This window comes from Podarcis cretensis, assembly GCF_951804945.1.
Source record: "Podarcis cretensis genome assembly, chromosome: 8".
Classification (NCBI taxonomy): Eukaryota; Metazoa; Chordata; class Lepidosauria; order Squamata; family Lacertidae; genus Podarcis; species Podarcis cretensis.
In genome coordinates, this window is record NC_137177.1 from 79,921,771 (window position 1) to 79,939,273 (window position 17,503).

Sequence of the window (17,503 nt, forward strand, 5' to 3'; positions counted from 1 at the left end):
CCTCCATCTCCCTCTCTTCTCTACTGGTGTTACGCTGAATTCCTTCCCCCCTGCTGGTCCCCTCTCTGGCATCGCTCTGAAGCCCTGCCTCTGCCTCTCACTCTGATGTCAGTTCCCTGACAGGTGAGACCGTCTGGAATAATAGAATCATAGAGTAGGACGGGACCCTCAAGGTGTGGGAATGTTCAGGGAAGCAGGAAAGGATATATTGTTTATTAATATCCTTCCTAACTTGGGCTAGCAAGTTCCTTTACTTAGCAGAGTTTGAAATTCCTCTTTTAAACACACAGCAGGTAGCTGGTTGCAGGCTTGTGTAAGTCTCTCACTCTTAGGTTCCTGGTAAGTTCCCTTACAGTGGATGCTCAGGTTGTGAAAGTGATCTGTGCAGGAGGCAAGTTTGCAACCCGCAGTGTTCGCAACCTGCGCAAGTTGCGATTCGGCACTTTTGCGCAAGTGCAAGCACCAAAACCCGGAAGTAACCCATTCTGGTACTTCTGGGTGCGGTGCGGTGCGCAACCCAAAATTGCACAACCCAAAGCTTCTGTAAGCTGAGGTATGACTGTATGCTTCTTAAAAGAATAAACACGCCACACACTTTTTTAAAGTTTATAAAGTTTATTAAGTACAGTGGTGCCTCGCAAGACGAAAAGAATCCGTTCCGCGAGTCTCTTCGTCTTGCGGTTTTTTCGTCTTGCGAAGCAAGCCCATTAGCGGCTTAGTGGATTAGCGCTATTAGCGGCTTAGGGGCTTAGCGGATCAGCTGTTAAGCGGCTTAGCGGATCAGCTGTTAAGCGGCTTAGTGGCTTAGCAGATCAGATGATAAGCGGCTTGGCGGATCAGCTGATAAGCGGCTTAGCGGATCAGCTGATAAGCGGCTTAGCGGATCAGCTGATAAGCAGCTTAGCAGATCAGCTGTTAAGCGGCTTAGTGGCTTAGCGGATCAGCTGATAAGCGGCTTAGCGGCTTAGAAAAAGGGGGGGAAAGGGGGAAAACCGCAGGAACTCGCAAGACATTTTCGTCTTGCGAAGCAAGCCAATAGGAAATTCGTTTTGCGAAGCACCTCTAAAACGGAAAACCCTTTCGTCTAGCGGGTTTTCCGTCTTGCGAGGCATTCGTCTTGCGGGGCACCACTGTATATAAAATAAGTTGACTCACACCATCAGTTCACAATTGGATCCCTGAAGGCAGACTTAGTTACAAAGTATATACATGTGGATTTATCCCATATGGGGATAATCCCTGTGCCCTCTGTTGGCTGGAAGTCAACAGAGTATTTCCAGCTAAAAAAACTGCTCCAACAATGGAGGAAGTCAAAGAGAGGGAGTGTGGCTGCATGCCTTGTCCTTCTGTTACCTGGACAGGAAAGGTCACACTCACCTCTAGTCACATGCAAAGGAAGTATGTCCCAGCCAGGAGGAAACATTCCCCGTGTGTCCACTCTAGGAAAACAAGGAATGTTGTACTTGACTGCTACTTATGCATCACATCCCACACAAGGGTCGTCTAATGCAACCCCTTGCAATGCAGGAATCTCAACTACAACGTCTATGGCCATCCAACCTCTGCTTAAGAACCTGCAATGAAGGAGAGTCCACCATTGTCCAAGGGAGTTCGCTCCACTGTAGAGAACCTGTATCTTAGCAGAAAATTGTGCTGAATTTTCACATGGACATTCACTTCTCTGAATTTTGCAATACAGTTCTCAAGCAATGTTTACAAAAACAAATATATTAGTAAAATAACAGGGGGGGGGGGGGAATGCATTATATTGGAAGAAATTTGCCCTAAACTGCTGGTGATTATTCATTACAACTTTTTTATTTTTTTAAAAAAATGCAAATTGATGTGGAATTGAGGAGCACCGGATTTAAGCTCGGAAAAAGGCTGTCAATGAATACTAGCCTCAGTGGGTATGTTCTGCCTCCATGATCAGATGTAGTAATACTTCTGCACTCCAGTTGTTGGAAACCAAAGGAGGGCGGAGGGTTCTTGTGATCAGATCCCGCTTCTAGCATCTGGTTTCCGAGTGTGAGAACAAGATAGTGGACTAGATGGACTGCTAACTTGATCCAGCAGCATCTTCTGATGGTCATTAAGGGTCTGGAAACCAAGCCTGATGAGGAACGATTGAAGGAGCTGGGTATGTTTAGCCTGGAAAAGAGAAGACTGAGAGGAAATATGACAGCCAGCCTGAGAGGGTGTCAGAATCCGCAGAAGACAGAATCAAGATTCAAAATCACCTTAACAGATTGGAGAACTGGGCCCAAAATAACAAAACCAATTTCAATAGGGACAAATGTAAAGTTCTGCACTTGGGCAGGAAGAACCAGCTGCACAAGTATAAGATGGGGGAGACCTGGCTTGCCAGTAGTGCATGTGAAAAGGATCTAGGGATGTTAGTACAGTGGTACCTCGGGTTACATACGCTTCAGGTTACATACGCTTCAGGTTACCGACTCCATTAACCCAGAAATAGTACCTCGGGTTAAGAACTTTGCTTCAGGATGAGAACAGAAATTGTGCTTCGACAGCGCGGCAGCAGCAGGAGGCCCCATTAGCTAAAGTGGTGCTTCAGGTTAAGAACAGTTTCAGGTTAAGAACGGACCTCCGGAATGAATTAAGTACTTAACCCGAGGTACCACTGTAGACCACAAGCTTAACGTGAGTCAGCAGTGTGATGCTGCAGCAACAAAATGTAATGCTATTCTAGTTTGCATCAGCAGAAGTCTAGTGTCAAATCAAGGGAAGCAATAGTCCCACTCTATTCTGCCTTGGTCAGACCACATCTGGAATACTGTGTCCAGTTCTGGGCACCACAAGTTAAGAAGGATATTGACAAGCTGGAACATGTGCAAAGGAGGGCAACCAAGATGACCAAGGGTCTGGAAACCAAGACTTATGAGGAACAGTTGAAGGAGCTCTTTAACCTTGAAAAGAAGTGACTGAGAGGGGATATGATAGCCATCTTTAAATATCTCAAGGGCTGTCACATGGAAGATGGAGCAAGCTCGTCTTTTTCCTGCTACAGAGGGTAGAACTTGAACCAATGACTTCGATACAAGAACTAAACATCAGGAAGAACTTTCTGACAGTAATAGCTGTTCGGCAGTGGGAACTGTCTACCTCAGAAGGTGGTGAACTCTCCTTCCCTGGAGGTGTTTAAGCAATGTTTGGTTGGCCATCTGTCGAGGATTTTTTAGCTGAGATTCCTTCAGTTCAGGGGGTTGGACTAAATGACTCTCGGGCTCCATTGCAACTCTACAGTTCTATGATTCTGAAAATGAGAAAGCACAACTGACAGGTTCATCTGTCCCTAGTAGCATGACGCCATTCCTCCAAATGCATCGCGGTGCCCTCTCAGCCGTGCGGCGAAGACCCTCGTGCAGGTGACCTTGGCGTGGTCTGGGAATCTTTTGCAGTCCAAACACATGCCAGCCCACCCGCCCACCGAACTGAATCGAGGGCCCTGGAACACAGAGTGATTTGTATGCTCAGGGAGACGTCACCTCCTTTTCAGAATGGAGAGAGGCGGTTTGAGGAGCTGTTTTTCAATGTTTGACACAAGCGTCTCTTTTGCTCTTGTGCTGGACCAGATAACTATCAATAGCTGGAGAGATTAGAGTCTCTCTCTCTCTCTCTCTCTCTCTCTCTCTCTCTCTCTCTCTCTCTGTGTGTGTGTGTGTGTGTGTGTATTCTTTAAAAGGGAGGAGCAGAGGCAAAATGAAGATGGAGAATATTGGCTTCTACAGACACAAACAGAGCCCCTTTGGATTATATCTGATTTTTTTTGATTTGCCATGAAATGAAGCGGAATATTGGGAGATTCAGGACAGATAGAAGACATTGCTTCTTTTTTCTATATAATTTCTTAATTATATTTTTCAAAGATTTTCACAACAATCTTCAAATCCAGTAATTACATTGTTTCATATATTGACTTCCCACCCTCTCCTCACAGTGTTGTTGTTTTTTACTAAAACTTTGTTTTGTTTTGTTTTGCTATGGCATCAGCTTGCTGATTCATGTTTCCCTTAAGACCCCTAGATGCTTTTCACAAGTACTGCTAGTAAGCCAGGTGTCCCCAGTCTTATATTTCTGCAGATTCTCCTTCCTGCCTAAGTGCAGAACCTGAAATTTGCCCCGATTGAAATGCATTTTGTTAGTTTCTTCCTAGCTCTCCCATCTGTTGAGTTCGTCTTGAATCCTGATTCTGTCTCTTGAGGCACTGGCTATCCCTCCCGGTTTGGTGCTGCTGTAAACAAAATCTGCCCTTTTCCCTTATGGGGTATCCAAGAGCCCATATAGAGTCCTTACGTAGGTTCCCTACCAGAGGACAATCAAAGAATATTGAGATGCAAAGCAGATAACAAGCCTGATCTTTATTGATCTGTTGCAACAGGGTCCTCACTCACCACAACGCAGGAGGGAGGAGGAACCCAGAACAATGGCGCGCAAGGCCTTATATGGACTTTTGAAATTGCCACCCTGTAGATCAAGGTGGCGCTGTGGGTTAAAGCCTCAGCGCCTAGGACTTGCCGATCGAAAGGTCGGCGGTTCGAATCCCTGCGGCGGGGTGCGCTCCCGCTGCTCGGTCCCAGCGCCTGCCAACCTAGCAGTTCGAAAGCACCTCCGGGTGCAAGTAGATAAATAGGGACCGCTTACCAGCGGGAAGGTAAACGGCGTTTCCGTGTGCGGCTCTGGCTCGCCAGAGCAGCGATGTCACGCTGGCCACGTGACCTGGAAGTGTCTCCGGACAGCGCTGGCCCCTGGCCTCTTAAGTGAGATGGGCGCACAACCCCAGAGTCTGTCAAGACTGGCCCGTACGGGCAGGGGTACCTTTACCTTTACCTTTAGATCAAGACCACCCCCAGAAACATCATACATACATCACAGAAGGGGTGTAACCTAAGACCACCCCTCAGATACATCATACTTACATCACAGAAAAGGCGGTCTAAAACAGAAATTTGAATGTTGTTTTTCTCCTGTCGTTGTTTATCTCCTGTCTGGCAGTTTACTTGATTGAAGACCCTGCTTACTAGATTGGATTGCCTGAGGAGCCTGGCCAGTCTTTTGTAATGATAAAAACTTAGTTCCTGGGCCATGTCACAGGCTCACACCCTATTCAAACACAGACATACCCTTAAGACAGGATTTGTGAAGGAAAAGACAATGGGGAGGCTTTTTCATTTTCCTTTGACCTTGCAGAGAAAACCTTTGGTCAGTTTGGGACAGTCTGGTAATCAAAAATGGTTCCAGGTTGGTCTTCCTGTGCTGATCTATGTATGTGCTTGGTTGGTACACTTATGAACATTTAACATATATCTAGGACCTCAAAGTGGGACGCGGGTGGCACTGTGGTCTAAACCACAGAGCCTAGGACTTGCCGATCAGAAGGTTGGTGGTTCAAATCCCCGCGACGGGGTGAGCTCCCGTTGCTCGGTCCCTGCTCCTGCCCACCTAGCAGTTCGAAAGCACGTCAAATTGCAAGTAGATACGGTAAATAGGTACTGCTCTGGCGGGAAGGTAATCGGCGTTTCCGTGCACTGCTCTTGTTCGCCAGAAGCGGCTTAGTCACCTGGAAGCTGTACGCTGGCTCCCTCAGCCAATAAAGCGAGATGAGCGCCGCAACCCCAGAGTCGGTCATGACTGGACCTAATGGTCAGGGGTCCCTTTACCTTTTACAGATCAGATGAGCATCCCCTCAATTCACTCTTCCAAGTTGTTTATAAAGACATTGAATAGCAACAGGCCCAGGACAGAACCCTGCAGCACCCCACTTGTCACTTTTTCCCCAGGATGATGATAAGAGACAAGAGACAAACTTGTGAGCCACTTCAGCTTCCTGCCTGATTATCGCAAAGCTATGCCACCAATCAGGTTTGGCAACCTGCCGATGTCACCGAGGGCAGAGCCATTTCAGAGCAAGGGCGTTGCTTTATGAATCGGCCAGCATTTCTGAAGCGATTGCTGATATATCGCGGCAAGCGGTGGTGGGAATTCTGGCAAGGCCAGCAAGCAGTTCCTGAGAAACCTCCAGCTTGTACTAAAAGCACAATTGGTGGAAGGAGTTTTTAAAAAGGAATTCCTCAGGTTAGCCTGGCACTGTGTGGATCCCAATATCACACACATACATACACACACACACACACAGAGAGAGAGAGAGAGAGAGAGAGAGAGAGAGAGAGAGAGAGAGAGAGAGAGTATGGAACACAATCTGTGTCTTATCTCCCACTCCCCGGTTCCCATTGTTGCCAAACTGGCAATTTCACCCGGGCTGCATACTTTCTTCCAATCGCTGCTGTTTATCTGCATCAACAACAAGCAAGCAAGCCTTCACTCTGTTGGATCTCGACATTTCATTAACATGCAGGCTGCTTTAAAAAAAAAAAAAAACACAGCCGGCAAATATCAGCCATGTCTGGGCTCCCCTGAATTGCTCTGCTTACTCTGATAAGACTCCCCATCAGCCCAGCTGATTCATTGTGGATCCAAGAGCCTGGGCTGGATAAGATGCCTGCTTTTCCAATTCTGCCGGGGTGGTGTGCTGGGGTTGAGGGTTATCAGCAGCTGATTAAAAGCCTGAGATTGTTGAGGTTTGCAAGTTTGGGAGGGAAACTGTGGGCTTTTTTTTAAAAAAAGGGGGGGAGTTCGGTCTGTATCTCTCCTCTCCTGGGTGCAAAATACTTGTTACTGCTGCAGGTACGTGTTACTGCTGCTACTATGTGATACTTCTTTAATGTTGATAACAGGATGGGTGCTATGAAAAGCAGGGATGCGATGATGAGGCTAAAGGCTCGGAATCTGTATTTTAAGAGCATCAAATGAGTCCTGCTGGATCAGGCTAGTCCCGCCTCCTGTTCTCACAGTAGCCAACCAGATGCCCAAATGTGAAGCCCCAAAACCATACCCTCCAACATTTCCTGATGAAAATAGGAGCGTTCTATTCCATCATCATCATCATCATCATGGGGTTTTTATTATTTACACCCCACCCATCTGTCTAGATTGCCCCAATGTAATAAAACATTAAATATTATATGGGGGCTGCCTTCAGATGTTTTCTAAACATTGTCTAGTTACTTATCTCCTTGGCTCGGGGGGTCACATAGCTCCAACATTTCTGTGATGAAAATAGGGACGTCCTAAGTAAAAGCGGGACATTGCGGGATCAGATCAGAAACTGGGATGGCTTCTGTAAATCCAGGACTGTCCCTGGAAAATAGGGACACTTGGAGGGTCTGGAGTCTGTATTTTAAAAGTGTAAGAAGAAGAGTCATGCTTGATCAGGGCAAATTGGGGCCCACCTAGACCAGATGGCCACATGTGAAGCTGCAAAACCAGGACCCAAGCATGAGAGCACTCTACTCTCTTGCATGATACTTACTCCAAGTGCAAAAAAGTCTCCACCTCTAATTTAGCTATTCTGAACAATATCCTTTCAGTAGGCCTTCTCTGCCATGAGTTTACCAAATTTGATGAGAAGGTATCTAGAGGATCACTGAAAAAAAGAAAGGGATGGGGAGGAAAAATGAAATATTTGCACCTAGAGGTAGCAGATCTGGCCACCAACCAAGCTTTCTTTCTTTCCCCAATATTTTCTCTTCTGGGCTAGTTTGTCTTGGAAGACAACTTGTCCGTCTTGCCAATCCAGTAGGTAAGCAATTTGTTTCAGACCCCCCCCCCCTTGGGCATTTTGGCACTTTCTCAGATGAAGGGAGGGTGGGGGAGAGGAGAAAGAAAATAAAAGCTGCTGTCTGTATCCACCGCAATCAGCCCGAGCTAAACGCTTTCTCTCCCAGCCGAGCAGCGCAGGGGTGCGAAATCGAGATTAGAGTGCACGAGATTCTATATTTTTTCCCCCTGACTGCCTCCATGAGTCACAGGGTTTGGTGTTAACAAAAATATAGATCTAAAAATTCCACCAGTGTAGGAATAATTTGCTTTGGATTTCTTGTTAGGCTTGTTGTTTTGAAGGCAGTCATAGCGGGCATCTGTGTTGTTGTTGTTTAGTCATTTAGTCGTGTCTGACTCTTCGTGACCCCATGGACCAGAGCACGCCAGGCACTTCTGTCTTCCACTGCCTCCCGCAGTTTGGTCAAACTCATGCTGGTAGCTACGAACACACTATCCAACCATCTCATCCTCTGTCGTCCCCTTCTCCTTGTGCCCTCCATCTTTCCCAGCATCAGGGTCTTTTCCAGGGAGTTTTCTCTTCTCATGAGGTGGCCAAATTATTGGAGCCTCAGCTTCACGATCTGTCCTTCCAGTGAGCACTCAGGGCTGATTTCTTTAAGAATGGATACATTTGATCTTCTTGCAGTCCATGGGACTCTCAAGAGTCTCCTCCAGCACCATAATTCAAAAGCATCAATTCTTCGGCGATCAGCTTTCTTTATGGTCCAGCTCTCACTTCCATACATCACTACTGGGAAAACCATAGCTTTTACTATACGGACCTTTGTTGGCAAGGTGATGTCTCTACTTTTTAAGATGCTGTCTAGGTTTGTCATTGCTTTTCTCCCAAGAAGCAGGCGTCTTTTAATTTTGTGGCTGCTGTCACCATCTGAATATGGTCTGAAGCAGGCATCTGTACTGGGCATCTATTTCCCAACAGGGATCCTGCTAAGAAGAAGAGCCCCCTGGAACTGCTGCTTCTCTTCACCATTACATCGTGTTTTCTCATTCACCCATCTGTTGCTATGGTCCAGGACTCACTGAGGAAGAATCATAGTTTGGAAGGCAACCCCCAAGGGTTAATTCGCCCAACTCACTGAGGTGCAGGAATCCCAGGTACAGATGCCCTGGCAGGTGGCCATTCAACCAGTGGTGTAGCAAGCAAACACAATTAAAACCAAAATAATTCTAAAACAGCTGAAACATTCTATAAACAGTTACAATTAAAAACATCTAAAAAGCACTTTGTTTTAAAACATTCTTAAAGGAATCACAGTTCGCAACATTCTTCCACCCAATGATTACCGGGTTTCCAGGAACAGTTTTACCCAGCCGTCCAATGACTGGGTAAACAGGATTGCTTTCAAATTCCTCCCAGAAGTCACTTGGGAGGACATTTAACAACAAGGGAACCACCCCCAAAAAGGCCCTGCTGTGTGCCAACCAGACAGTCCCAGTTGGGCATTCTGGAGGCTGTCATAAAACTGTCCCTCGCCTGTCATTCACAGATAGTCTTCCTGCCAGAATCAGGCTTCTGTGCCTTAAAGGCTTTGAAGCTCTTCCCTGACTGGTTGGTGTCAGTGCCACCAGGGATCCCAGGCTTGTGGGCAGTTAATGAAAAGGGTCTGTCACTGGAGCTGGAGCAGTAATTTTAGTGCTGAAAGAAGACATGTAAACAAATATTGGATATGAATGGAAAGCAGGTTGTTTTTTCTTTCTTCCCCTCCTGCATCTTATCTACCCAACACCTTTCAGTGCCAGAGTTCCTTGGAAGGCATGGCGGAAACTTGGCCGTTCATGAAGGCCTGAGGGATATCTGGCTGGGATTCAGCCTGTGTGCTTCTGTTCTGGAGAAGGGGGTTGACAGGAGTCTAGCAGTACAACACGCTACTTGGCAAGTTGATGAGGACTAAGTTGAAAGGCCCTGTTTCCTTAAAATTAGCTTGGCTGATGGTCAGGGATGGTGATGGGAGTTGTGGTTCAGTTGTGGTTTTCTCTACCCTTGAATTAAATGAAGGCAGAATTCTGACAGAAATAGCTAATGGCAGCAAAGGCAAGTGATGGTCAGAGTTGCGATGGAGGTCAATGAAAGCAAGTGATGGTCAATGTTATGGTAGAAGTATCTAGGGGAAGTAAAGGTCTAGTTTAGGGTTGGACAGTCCGTGGCCTTCAAGGTATTGTTGAACTACAGCTCCAACCAGCATGGACCAGTGGCCAGCGATGATGGGATCTGTTGTCTGGAAAGCAGCAGGGGCTGAAGGTTAAGAACATAACCATGTAAGAAGAGCCTAAATGGATGGGCCAAGCTTGCAAAAATTTACCATTTGCCCGATAATAAATGTTGGAAATGTAATGAGATTGAAGGTACATTCTTTCACCTCTGGTGGACGTGCCCAAGGATTAAGACATTCTGGGAGATGATTTATAACGAAATGAAAAAGGTATTCAAATATACCTTCCTGAAGAAACCAGAGGCCTTTCTCCTGGGCATGGTCGGCCAATTGGTGCCAAAGAAGGATAGAACATTTTTCATGTATGCAACAACAGCAGCAAGAATACTCATCGTGAAGTATTGGAAGACACAAGATTTACCCACCCGGGAAGAATGGCAGATGAAGTTGATGGACTATATGGAACTGGCGGAAATGACTGGCAGAATCCGAGACCAGGGAGAAGAGTCGGTGGAAGAAGACTGGAAAAAGTTTAAAGATTATTTACGGAAATACTGCAAAATTAATGAATGTTAGAAAAATGTTGGAATGAAGTTTTATGGCTTTAGTAGAAATGTTATAAGGAATTAAGTATAAATAGATTAATAGAGTATCAAAGGAAAAAATAAGGTTAGAATCTGTTAAGATAATTATAGGATAGAAAACAGAGAAAGATGGAAAGGAATTGCTGAAACAGTTAACAGAAGTGGAATACAAAAAGGGAGGTGTGAGGAGGTCGCGGAAATAAGTGAATGAAAGATATGATACTGAAACTATTTGAAGTGTTTTAAATTGTGTTTTTGTTTTGTTTTGTTTTGTTTTGTTTTGTTTTGTTTTGTTAGTTTAAATGTGTTGGTGCTGGGTAGTGTTTTTGTGTTGTATTGTATTGTATTTATTTTTTGTAGTGTTTAAATTGTTAATAAATATTATTTAAAATAATAATAATAAATGGATGGGCCAATATGGAGCCATATGGACCAGCACCTAATCTCACAGTGGCCACCCAGATGCCCATGGAAAACCAGCAAGCAACTTGCAAGAGCAACTCTCCCCTCATTAGCCACCGAGAGCTCTCTCCTCCTTGAATTTGTCTTCTCCTAATGCCATCCAAGTCGGTGGCTAATGACTACCTCCTGTGGAAGTGAGTTCCGCAGTTCCACTCCCTGCTGCATGAAGAAGTCCTTTTTATCTGTCCTGAATCTTCAATTATTTAGCTTCATTGGAAGCCCCTGAGTTCTAGTGTTATGAGAGAGGGAGAAAAACTTTTCCATGTCCACCCTCTCCATGCCACGGAGAGTTTTATAAACATTTATCACGTCGCCTCTTCCTCACCTTTCTTCAGCTAAAAAGCCCCAGATGTTGCAACCTTGCCTTTGTAGGAGAGTCTTTACATCCCCCTTCATCAGGCGAGGCAGACGGCTTTTCAACCTGGACTTTTAAACTCTATCAATATGGTTATTTTTTAAATGGAAGGACCCAACACCCCTCATTATCCTATCTTTGTGAACAGACATGCCCCTTGGCCAACGAGCAGCCTGGAATGTGTTCGTTCCACCGCTCACCTCTCCCTGCACGCTTCTCCAGGTGCCCTCTCTCTGTAAGAACCCGTTCCTCTTCCAACCTCTTCATTCTTTGCCATGCATTAATCTGAGCTTTCTTCCCTCCCCCCGCCCCCACCCCATGACAGTTCCATTAAGAAATTATTTACATTTCTCAAAGAACGCCTCTGTTGCCTGCTCCCGTGTCATTTCCTCGGTGCCGAGATGGAAATTGTGGAGAGTGAAGTGGGATCTCTCAGAAATAAGCCCTGTTGAGGTTCCATCATGGATTACGGTGACAAGAGAGCCAATTTCCTTTTCAACAGGATGATGGGGTTACCAGGGAGGGTACAGGTCTAAGAGGACTTCCTGGCAGAGTGGGGCAGACAGATTCTCTCCCCCCGCCAAGTGAGATTGTATTAGCTGTGTGTTTACTTGCTGTCTCCTTAGTATTCAGGATTAGCAAAAACTGTTTGGTACATCTCCAGGACACAGGTGGCGCTGTGGGTTAAACCACAGAGCCTAGGACTTGCAGATCAGAAGGTCGGCGGTTCGAATCCCTGTGACAGGATGAGCTCCTGTTGCTTAGTCCCTGCTCCTGCCAACCTAGCAGTTTGAAAGCATGTCAAAGTGCAAGTACATAAATAGGTACCGATCCAGCGGGAAGGTAAACAGCGTTTCCATGTGCTGCTCTGGCTCGCCAGAAGTGGCTTAGTCATGCTGGCCACATGACCTGGAAGCTGTACGCCGGCTCCCTTGGCCAATAAAGCAAGATGAGCGCTGCAACCCCAGAGTCGGCCACGACTGGACCTAATGGTCAGGGGTCCCTTTACCTTTTCCTACCTCTCCATGAAAGTTTTGGCACTTTTGAAAAGGAAGGTTGGATCTACCTTCTTCCAAACTCATAACAGCAATGTGAAAAGCTTGCTGGATCTGACCCATCTAGTCCAGCATCCTGTTCTCACAGTGGCCTACACAGATGCTTATGAGAGGCAGATCATAGCAAGTTTGGCTTGTAGGCATTGATAGCCTTCTGCTCCAGGAATTTGCCAGATCAACTTTCAAAGCCATTAAGCTTAGTAGAAAGGGGAGTTTTTCAGCCACTAAGTAGAAGTTGCCTTATCCTTTGTGTTGACTGGAGACAATCGGGGAGGAAGGAGCTGAGTCAGCTACTGAAGATGGGCTCCTAGGGTCACTCTTGAGAAAGTGCATGGTGTTCTACGGAGGAGTTGTTGTTCTGTATGTTTCAAAGCTGCGTGTTTAGGAACCCAGAGAATGCAAGGTGCGTCATTTTCAATATAATGAAGTGCAGATCCTGTTATGCACAATTGTGCTTCAAGGATAGTACAGTTTAAGTCCCTGCAAAAGGAAAATATTCAAGAACTCCAAATCATTTGCCCGTGTATGTGTCCAGAAAAATAGCTGAAAGGCAACAAGCGGAGATCTGCACTGATTGTTGACAATAGATTCCTAATTATGGTTGTATCGTCTTAAGATGGGGGCGTGGCTGTCACAATCATGGAGGAATCCTGCACTTCTGAATTTATAAACAAAGAATTGGAGAACTGGAAGGGACACCAAGAGGCATCTAGTCCAACTCCCTGCAATTTAGGAATCTCAACTAAAGCAACCATGACAGATGGGAATCCAGCCTTTGTTTAAAAACATCCAATGAAGGAGAGTCCAAGGAAGTCCGTTCCACTCTTGAGCAGCTCCTGAAATCTCCTTCCTTTTAGACATTCATTCAGGTCCTCCCCTCTGGAACAGGAGACATCAAGCCTACTCCATCTCTCATGAGCATAGCTGTCAACTGTCCCTTATTTGGCGGGAAACTCCCTTATCCCAGCGCCGTGTCCCGCTGCTGTCCCTTACTGATGATGTCCCTTAAATTTCCTGGTTTTCAAAGGAAGCTGCTCCTCTCCCTCCCTGCTGGCCAGGGAGGAGGGAGGCTCCAACTGTGTTGCTTGACTGCGTTGCTCATCCAATAAGGAGTCTAAGAATGACTGGGGGGTGGAGCTTGCATGCCTTGTGCCAATCAAATCGGCCGCATTGCCTGGGGACTCACCTTTGCTCAGCACTCAGGTGACGGCGGTTTTCCTTGCTGCATCCCCTTTGCCGGGTTGCTGCGCTGTGGGAACCACCACTTGAGGCTTCATTTGGCTGCTGGCTGGGCTTTCTGCCTTTGACTCGGAGGGGCTCAGAATTTGAACATACCTGTGCCCAGAAAATCCCTTAATTTGGCTGCTGATCCCTTATTTTCAAGGCTGCTGGACCCTTATTTTCAAATCTGAAAGTTGACAGCTATGCTCATGAGACAGACCTTCAGATATTTGAAGATGGCTCTCGTATCACCTCTCAGCCTTCTCTTCTCTGGGCTAAACATACGCAGACTCTCTCACCCATTCCCCATCAGGCTTGGTTTTCATGCCCTTGATCACCTCAGTCGCCCTCCTCTGTACACATTCCAATTTGTCGATATCCTTCTTATACTGGGGTGCCCAGAACTAGATGCAGGATTCCAGGGGGAGTCTGACCAAGGCAGAATTTTTCTACTATGTTGTTGATTACAAGGGCCTTGTTATGGGTCTCTTGCCCGCTCTGAAAAAGAGATAAAAACCTTTTGCCTTCCCTTCACTCTGCAATCCCAGCCACTCACCAGGCAGGCCAAAGGGAAGTGGCAAAGAGATGATTGCCTTGTTTGTAATTCATAATGCATTTCCCTCAAGGTGCTTTTCCAGAGCAGTCAAGACTCGCACTGGCAACTTGGGCCCTTCACTGGAAAAACTTTTATTTTATTTTATTTTATTTTATTTTATTTTATTTTATTTTATTTTATTTTATTTTATTTTATTTTATTTTATTTTATTTTTAAAACCCATCTGCTTCCCACTTAACCTTCCTTCCCCCATGCCTACCCTACCAGAGCAACCTTTGGGAGGGGCAATAATAATAATAATAATAATAATAATAATAATAATAATATTTTTTTTATTTATACCCCGCAGGTGGCGCTGTGGGTTAAAGCCTCAGCACCTAGGGCTTGTCGATCGAAAGATCGGCGGTTCGAATCCCTGCGGCGGGGTGCGCTCCCGCTGCTCGGTCCCAGCGCCTGCCAACCTAGCAGTTCGAAAGCACCTCCGGGTGCAAGTAGATAAATAGGGACCGCTTACCAGCGGGAAGGTAAACGGCGTTTCCGTGTGCGGCTCTGGCTCGCCAGAGCAGCGATGTCACGCTGGCCACGTGACCCGGAAGTGTCTCCGGACAGCGCTGGCCCCTGGCCTCTTAAGTGAGATGGGCGCACAACCCCAGAGTCTGTCAAGACTGGCCCGTACGGGCAGGGGTACCTTTACCTTTTATCTGGCTGAGTCTCCCCAGCCACTCTGGGAACAGCCTTCAGATGTCTTCTAAATGTCAGGTACAGTGGTACCTCGGGTTACATACGCTTCAGGTTACAGACTCTGCTAACCCAGAAATAATACCTCGGGTTAAGAACTTTGCTTCAGGATGAGAACAGAAATCATGCTCCAGCGGTGCGGCAGCAGCAGGAGTCCCCATTAGCTAAAATGGTGCTTCAGGTTAAGAACAGTTTCAGGTTAAGAACGGACCTCTGGAACGAATTAAGTACTTAACCCGAGGTACAGCACCACCCGCGTCCATTTTCCTAGTTAAGACCCCTTGAATCCCTCCTAAAAGCATAAAGAAACCACAGTCTCATTCATAAGCAATAAAAAGAAAGCTTACACAGCAGAGCACAGTGTGATCCCTGAAGGCAGGCTTTAGGCTTAAAGTTTCAAACATATGCAAACCTAGTGACTGCATGCTAGCAGTCCATGTGGTGCCTAGGGCTTGCCGATCAGAAAGTTGGCGGTTCGAATCCCTGCGACGGGATGAGCTCCCATTGCTCGGTCCCAGCTCCTGCCCACCTAGAAGTTCGAAAGCACATCAAAGTGCAAGTAGATAAATAGGTACCACTCCAGCGGGAAGGTAAACAGCTTTTTTGTGCACTGCTCTGGTTCGCCAGAAGCGGCTTAGTCCTGCTGGCCACATGACCTGGAAGCTGTCTGCAGACAAACGCCGGCTCTCTCGGCCTATAGAGCAAAGATGAGCGCACAACCCCAGAGTCATCCGCGACTGGACCTAATGGTCAGGGGTACCTTTACCTTTACCTTTAACCAGGAAAATATTAGAACACATTTCAATCTAGACAAGGCAGAATCAATTGCGTATTGTCTTAAGAAACTCACACAAGTTTGTTTATTCTTTTAAGAAGGATATAAGGGAACTTACCAGGAACCTAATGGTGAGAGGCTTACACAAGCCTGCAACCAGCTACCTGCTGTGTGGCAGAAGGAAAATGTAAACTCTGCTAAGTAAAGGAACTTGCTGGCACAAGTTAGGAAGGATATTAATAAACAATATATCCTCTGGGTGTTGCTCTGCTGTAACTCTCATCATCCCTGACCTTTGCCCAGTTTCTCACTGGGATCACCAGTGAGATGTAGAGTGGAAGGTCGCTCCCAAACACCCCTCAGCTCCCTTGACCGTAAGACGAATGCAGCAAGCACCTGCTTCATTGCCCACAAGAACGTCACTGAAATGGGAAGGGCCGTAGGTCAGCCGCAGAGTATTTGCCTTGCAAGCAGAAGGCCCCGGGTTCGAATCATGACACCCCTCTGCCTCAAACCCTGGAGAGCCATTGCTTGCCAGTCCGTGTAGAGAATACTGAGCTTCCCCTTGGATAATTTTCAAATGCCTCTTCCTTTTTCATGAGCCGATGGGTGATGTTATTTCAAAAAAAACCACTTGAATTAACCATTAGCATTGTTGCCTTAAGGAAAACTGTCAACGAGATCAGTCTTGTCTCCCAGTAAGCACCCTCCTCATGGGGACAGTGAAGCTCTGAGCCCTACCACCTGTTCCCCGAGGGTTTTGGTTCGTCTCCTTGAATCTGCTCCTCGGCAGCGCCCGCGACTCTCTGACAGAATCTGTGGGATATCTCTTTCCCCAGCCTTTTATAACACTACTGGAGCATCTAACATGTCTTGATGGAGATAGATCTCCGGCAATAAATCCCTCCCATGGCCATGTCTAATTCTTAAATATCGCAGCTTATTTTGCTAAATGTATCTTAATAGGCGAGGCATAACCGTCCTCGCTGAGAGGGGAGTGAGACGGATGGAGCTGTTTGGAGTAATGAAGCATCAAGTTAATGAAGGATCCGGCGTCCAGCACTGGACGCAATGAGAGGAATGGATATTGGTGGGAGGCGGCGGGGAGAACGAACAGTGGCAGCGGGGGGCTAATTCTTTTTTTATTTTTTAAATCAGTGATCTGTGTTTTCTCTCGCTTCTTAATTAATCTTGCTGAGTCGTTTGGAAAATGTTGTAGGGGCTGGTTTGGTGGAGAGGCAGTTATGTACCTGGGCCAATGCCATATTTACATACAGTGGTACCTTGGGTTACAGACGCTTCAGGTTACAGACGCTTCAGGTTACAGACTCCGCTAATCCAGAAATAGTACCTCGGGTTAAGAACTTTGCTTCAGAATGAGAACAGAAATCGTGCGGCGGCAGCGGGAGGCCCCATTAGCTAAAGTGGTACCTCAGGTTAAGAACAGTTTCAGGTTAAGAATGGACCTCCAAAATGAATTAAGTTCTTAACCCGAGGTACCACTGTATAAGCTAAACAAGCCTAGGGCTCCACTCTCTTGGGGGCCCCAAAAAAATTTAAAGGGGGAAAATGGATGTACATTTCTAAAATACAAGATAAACAACAAATAAAATAAAACCTACATGCAGCAACAGTGTTTTGTGTTGTGTAGGCTCCTATGATGTAAGTAATGGGCCCCGCCTGCTAGCCTGCTCCCTAAAATATTCAACACAAAAAACAGTGACAATTTGTTGTTGACAAAGGACAGCTGGACATATTAAGGGCCCCATTACCTCCAGTAGCTTAGGGCCTCATCAAACCTAAATCCGGCCCTGACCTGGGCTACAGGGAGCTAAGCTGAGGAGGTACTGTGTTGCAGTGAGTGAACCGCCCTGAGACCCCCAGGTATAGGGCAGTATGTAAATAAAAT

At 46.4% G+C, this 17,503-nt stretch overlaps 1 protein-coding gene across 1 annotated transcript in view; it reads left to right on the forward strand.

Moving 5' to 3' along the window:
- IGSF21 (immunoglobin superfamily member 21) overlaps positions 1–17,503 on the forward strand; it is a 239,830-nt gene that overhangs the window by 65,902 nt on the left and 156,425 nt on the right.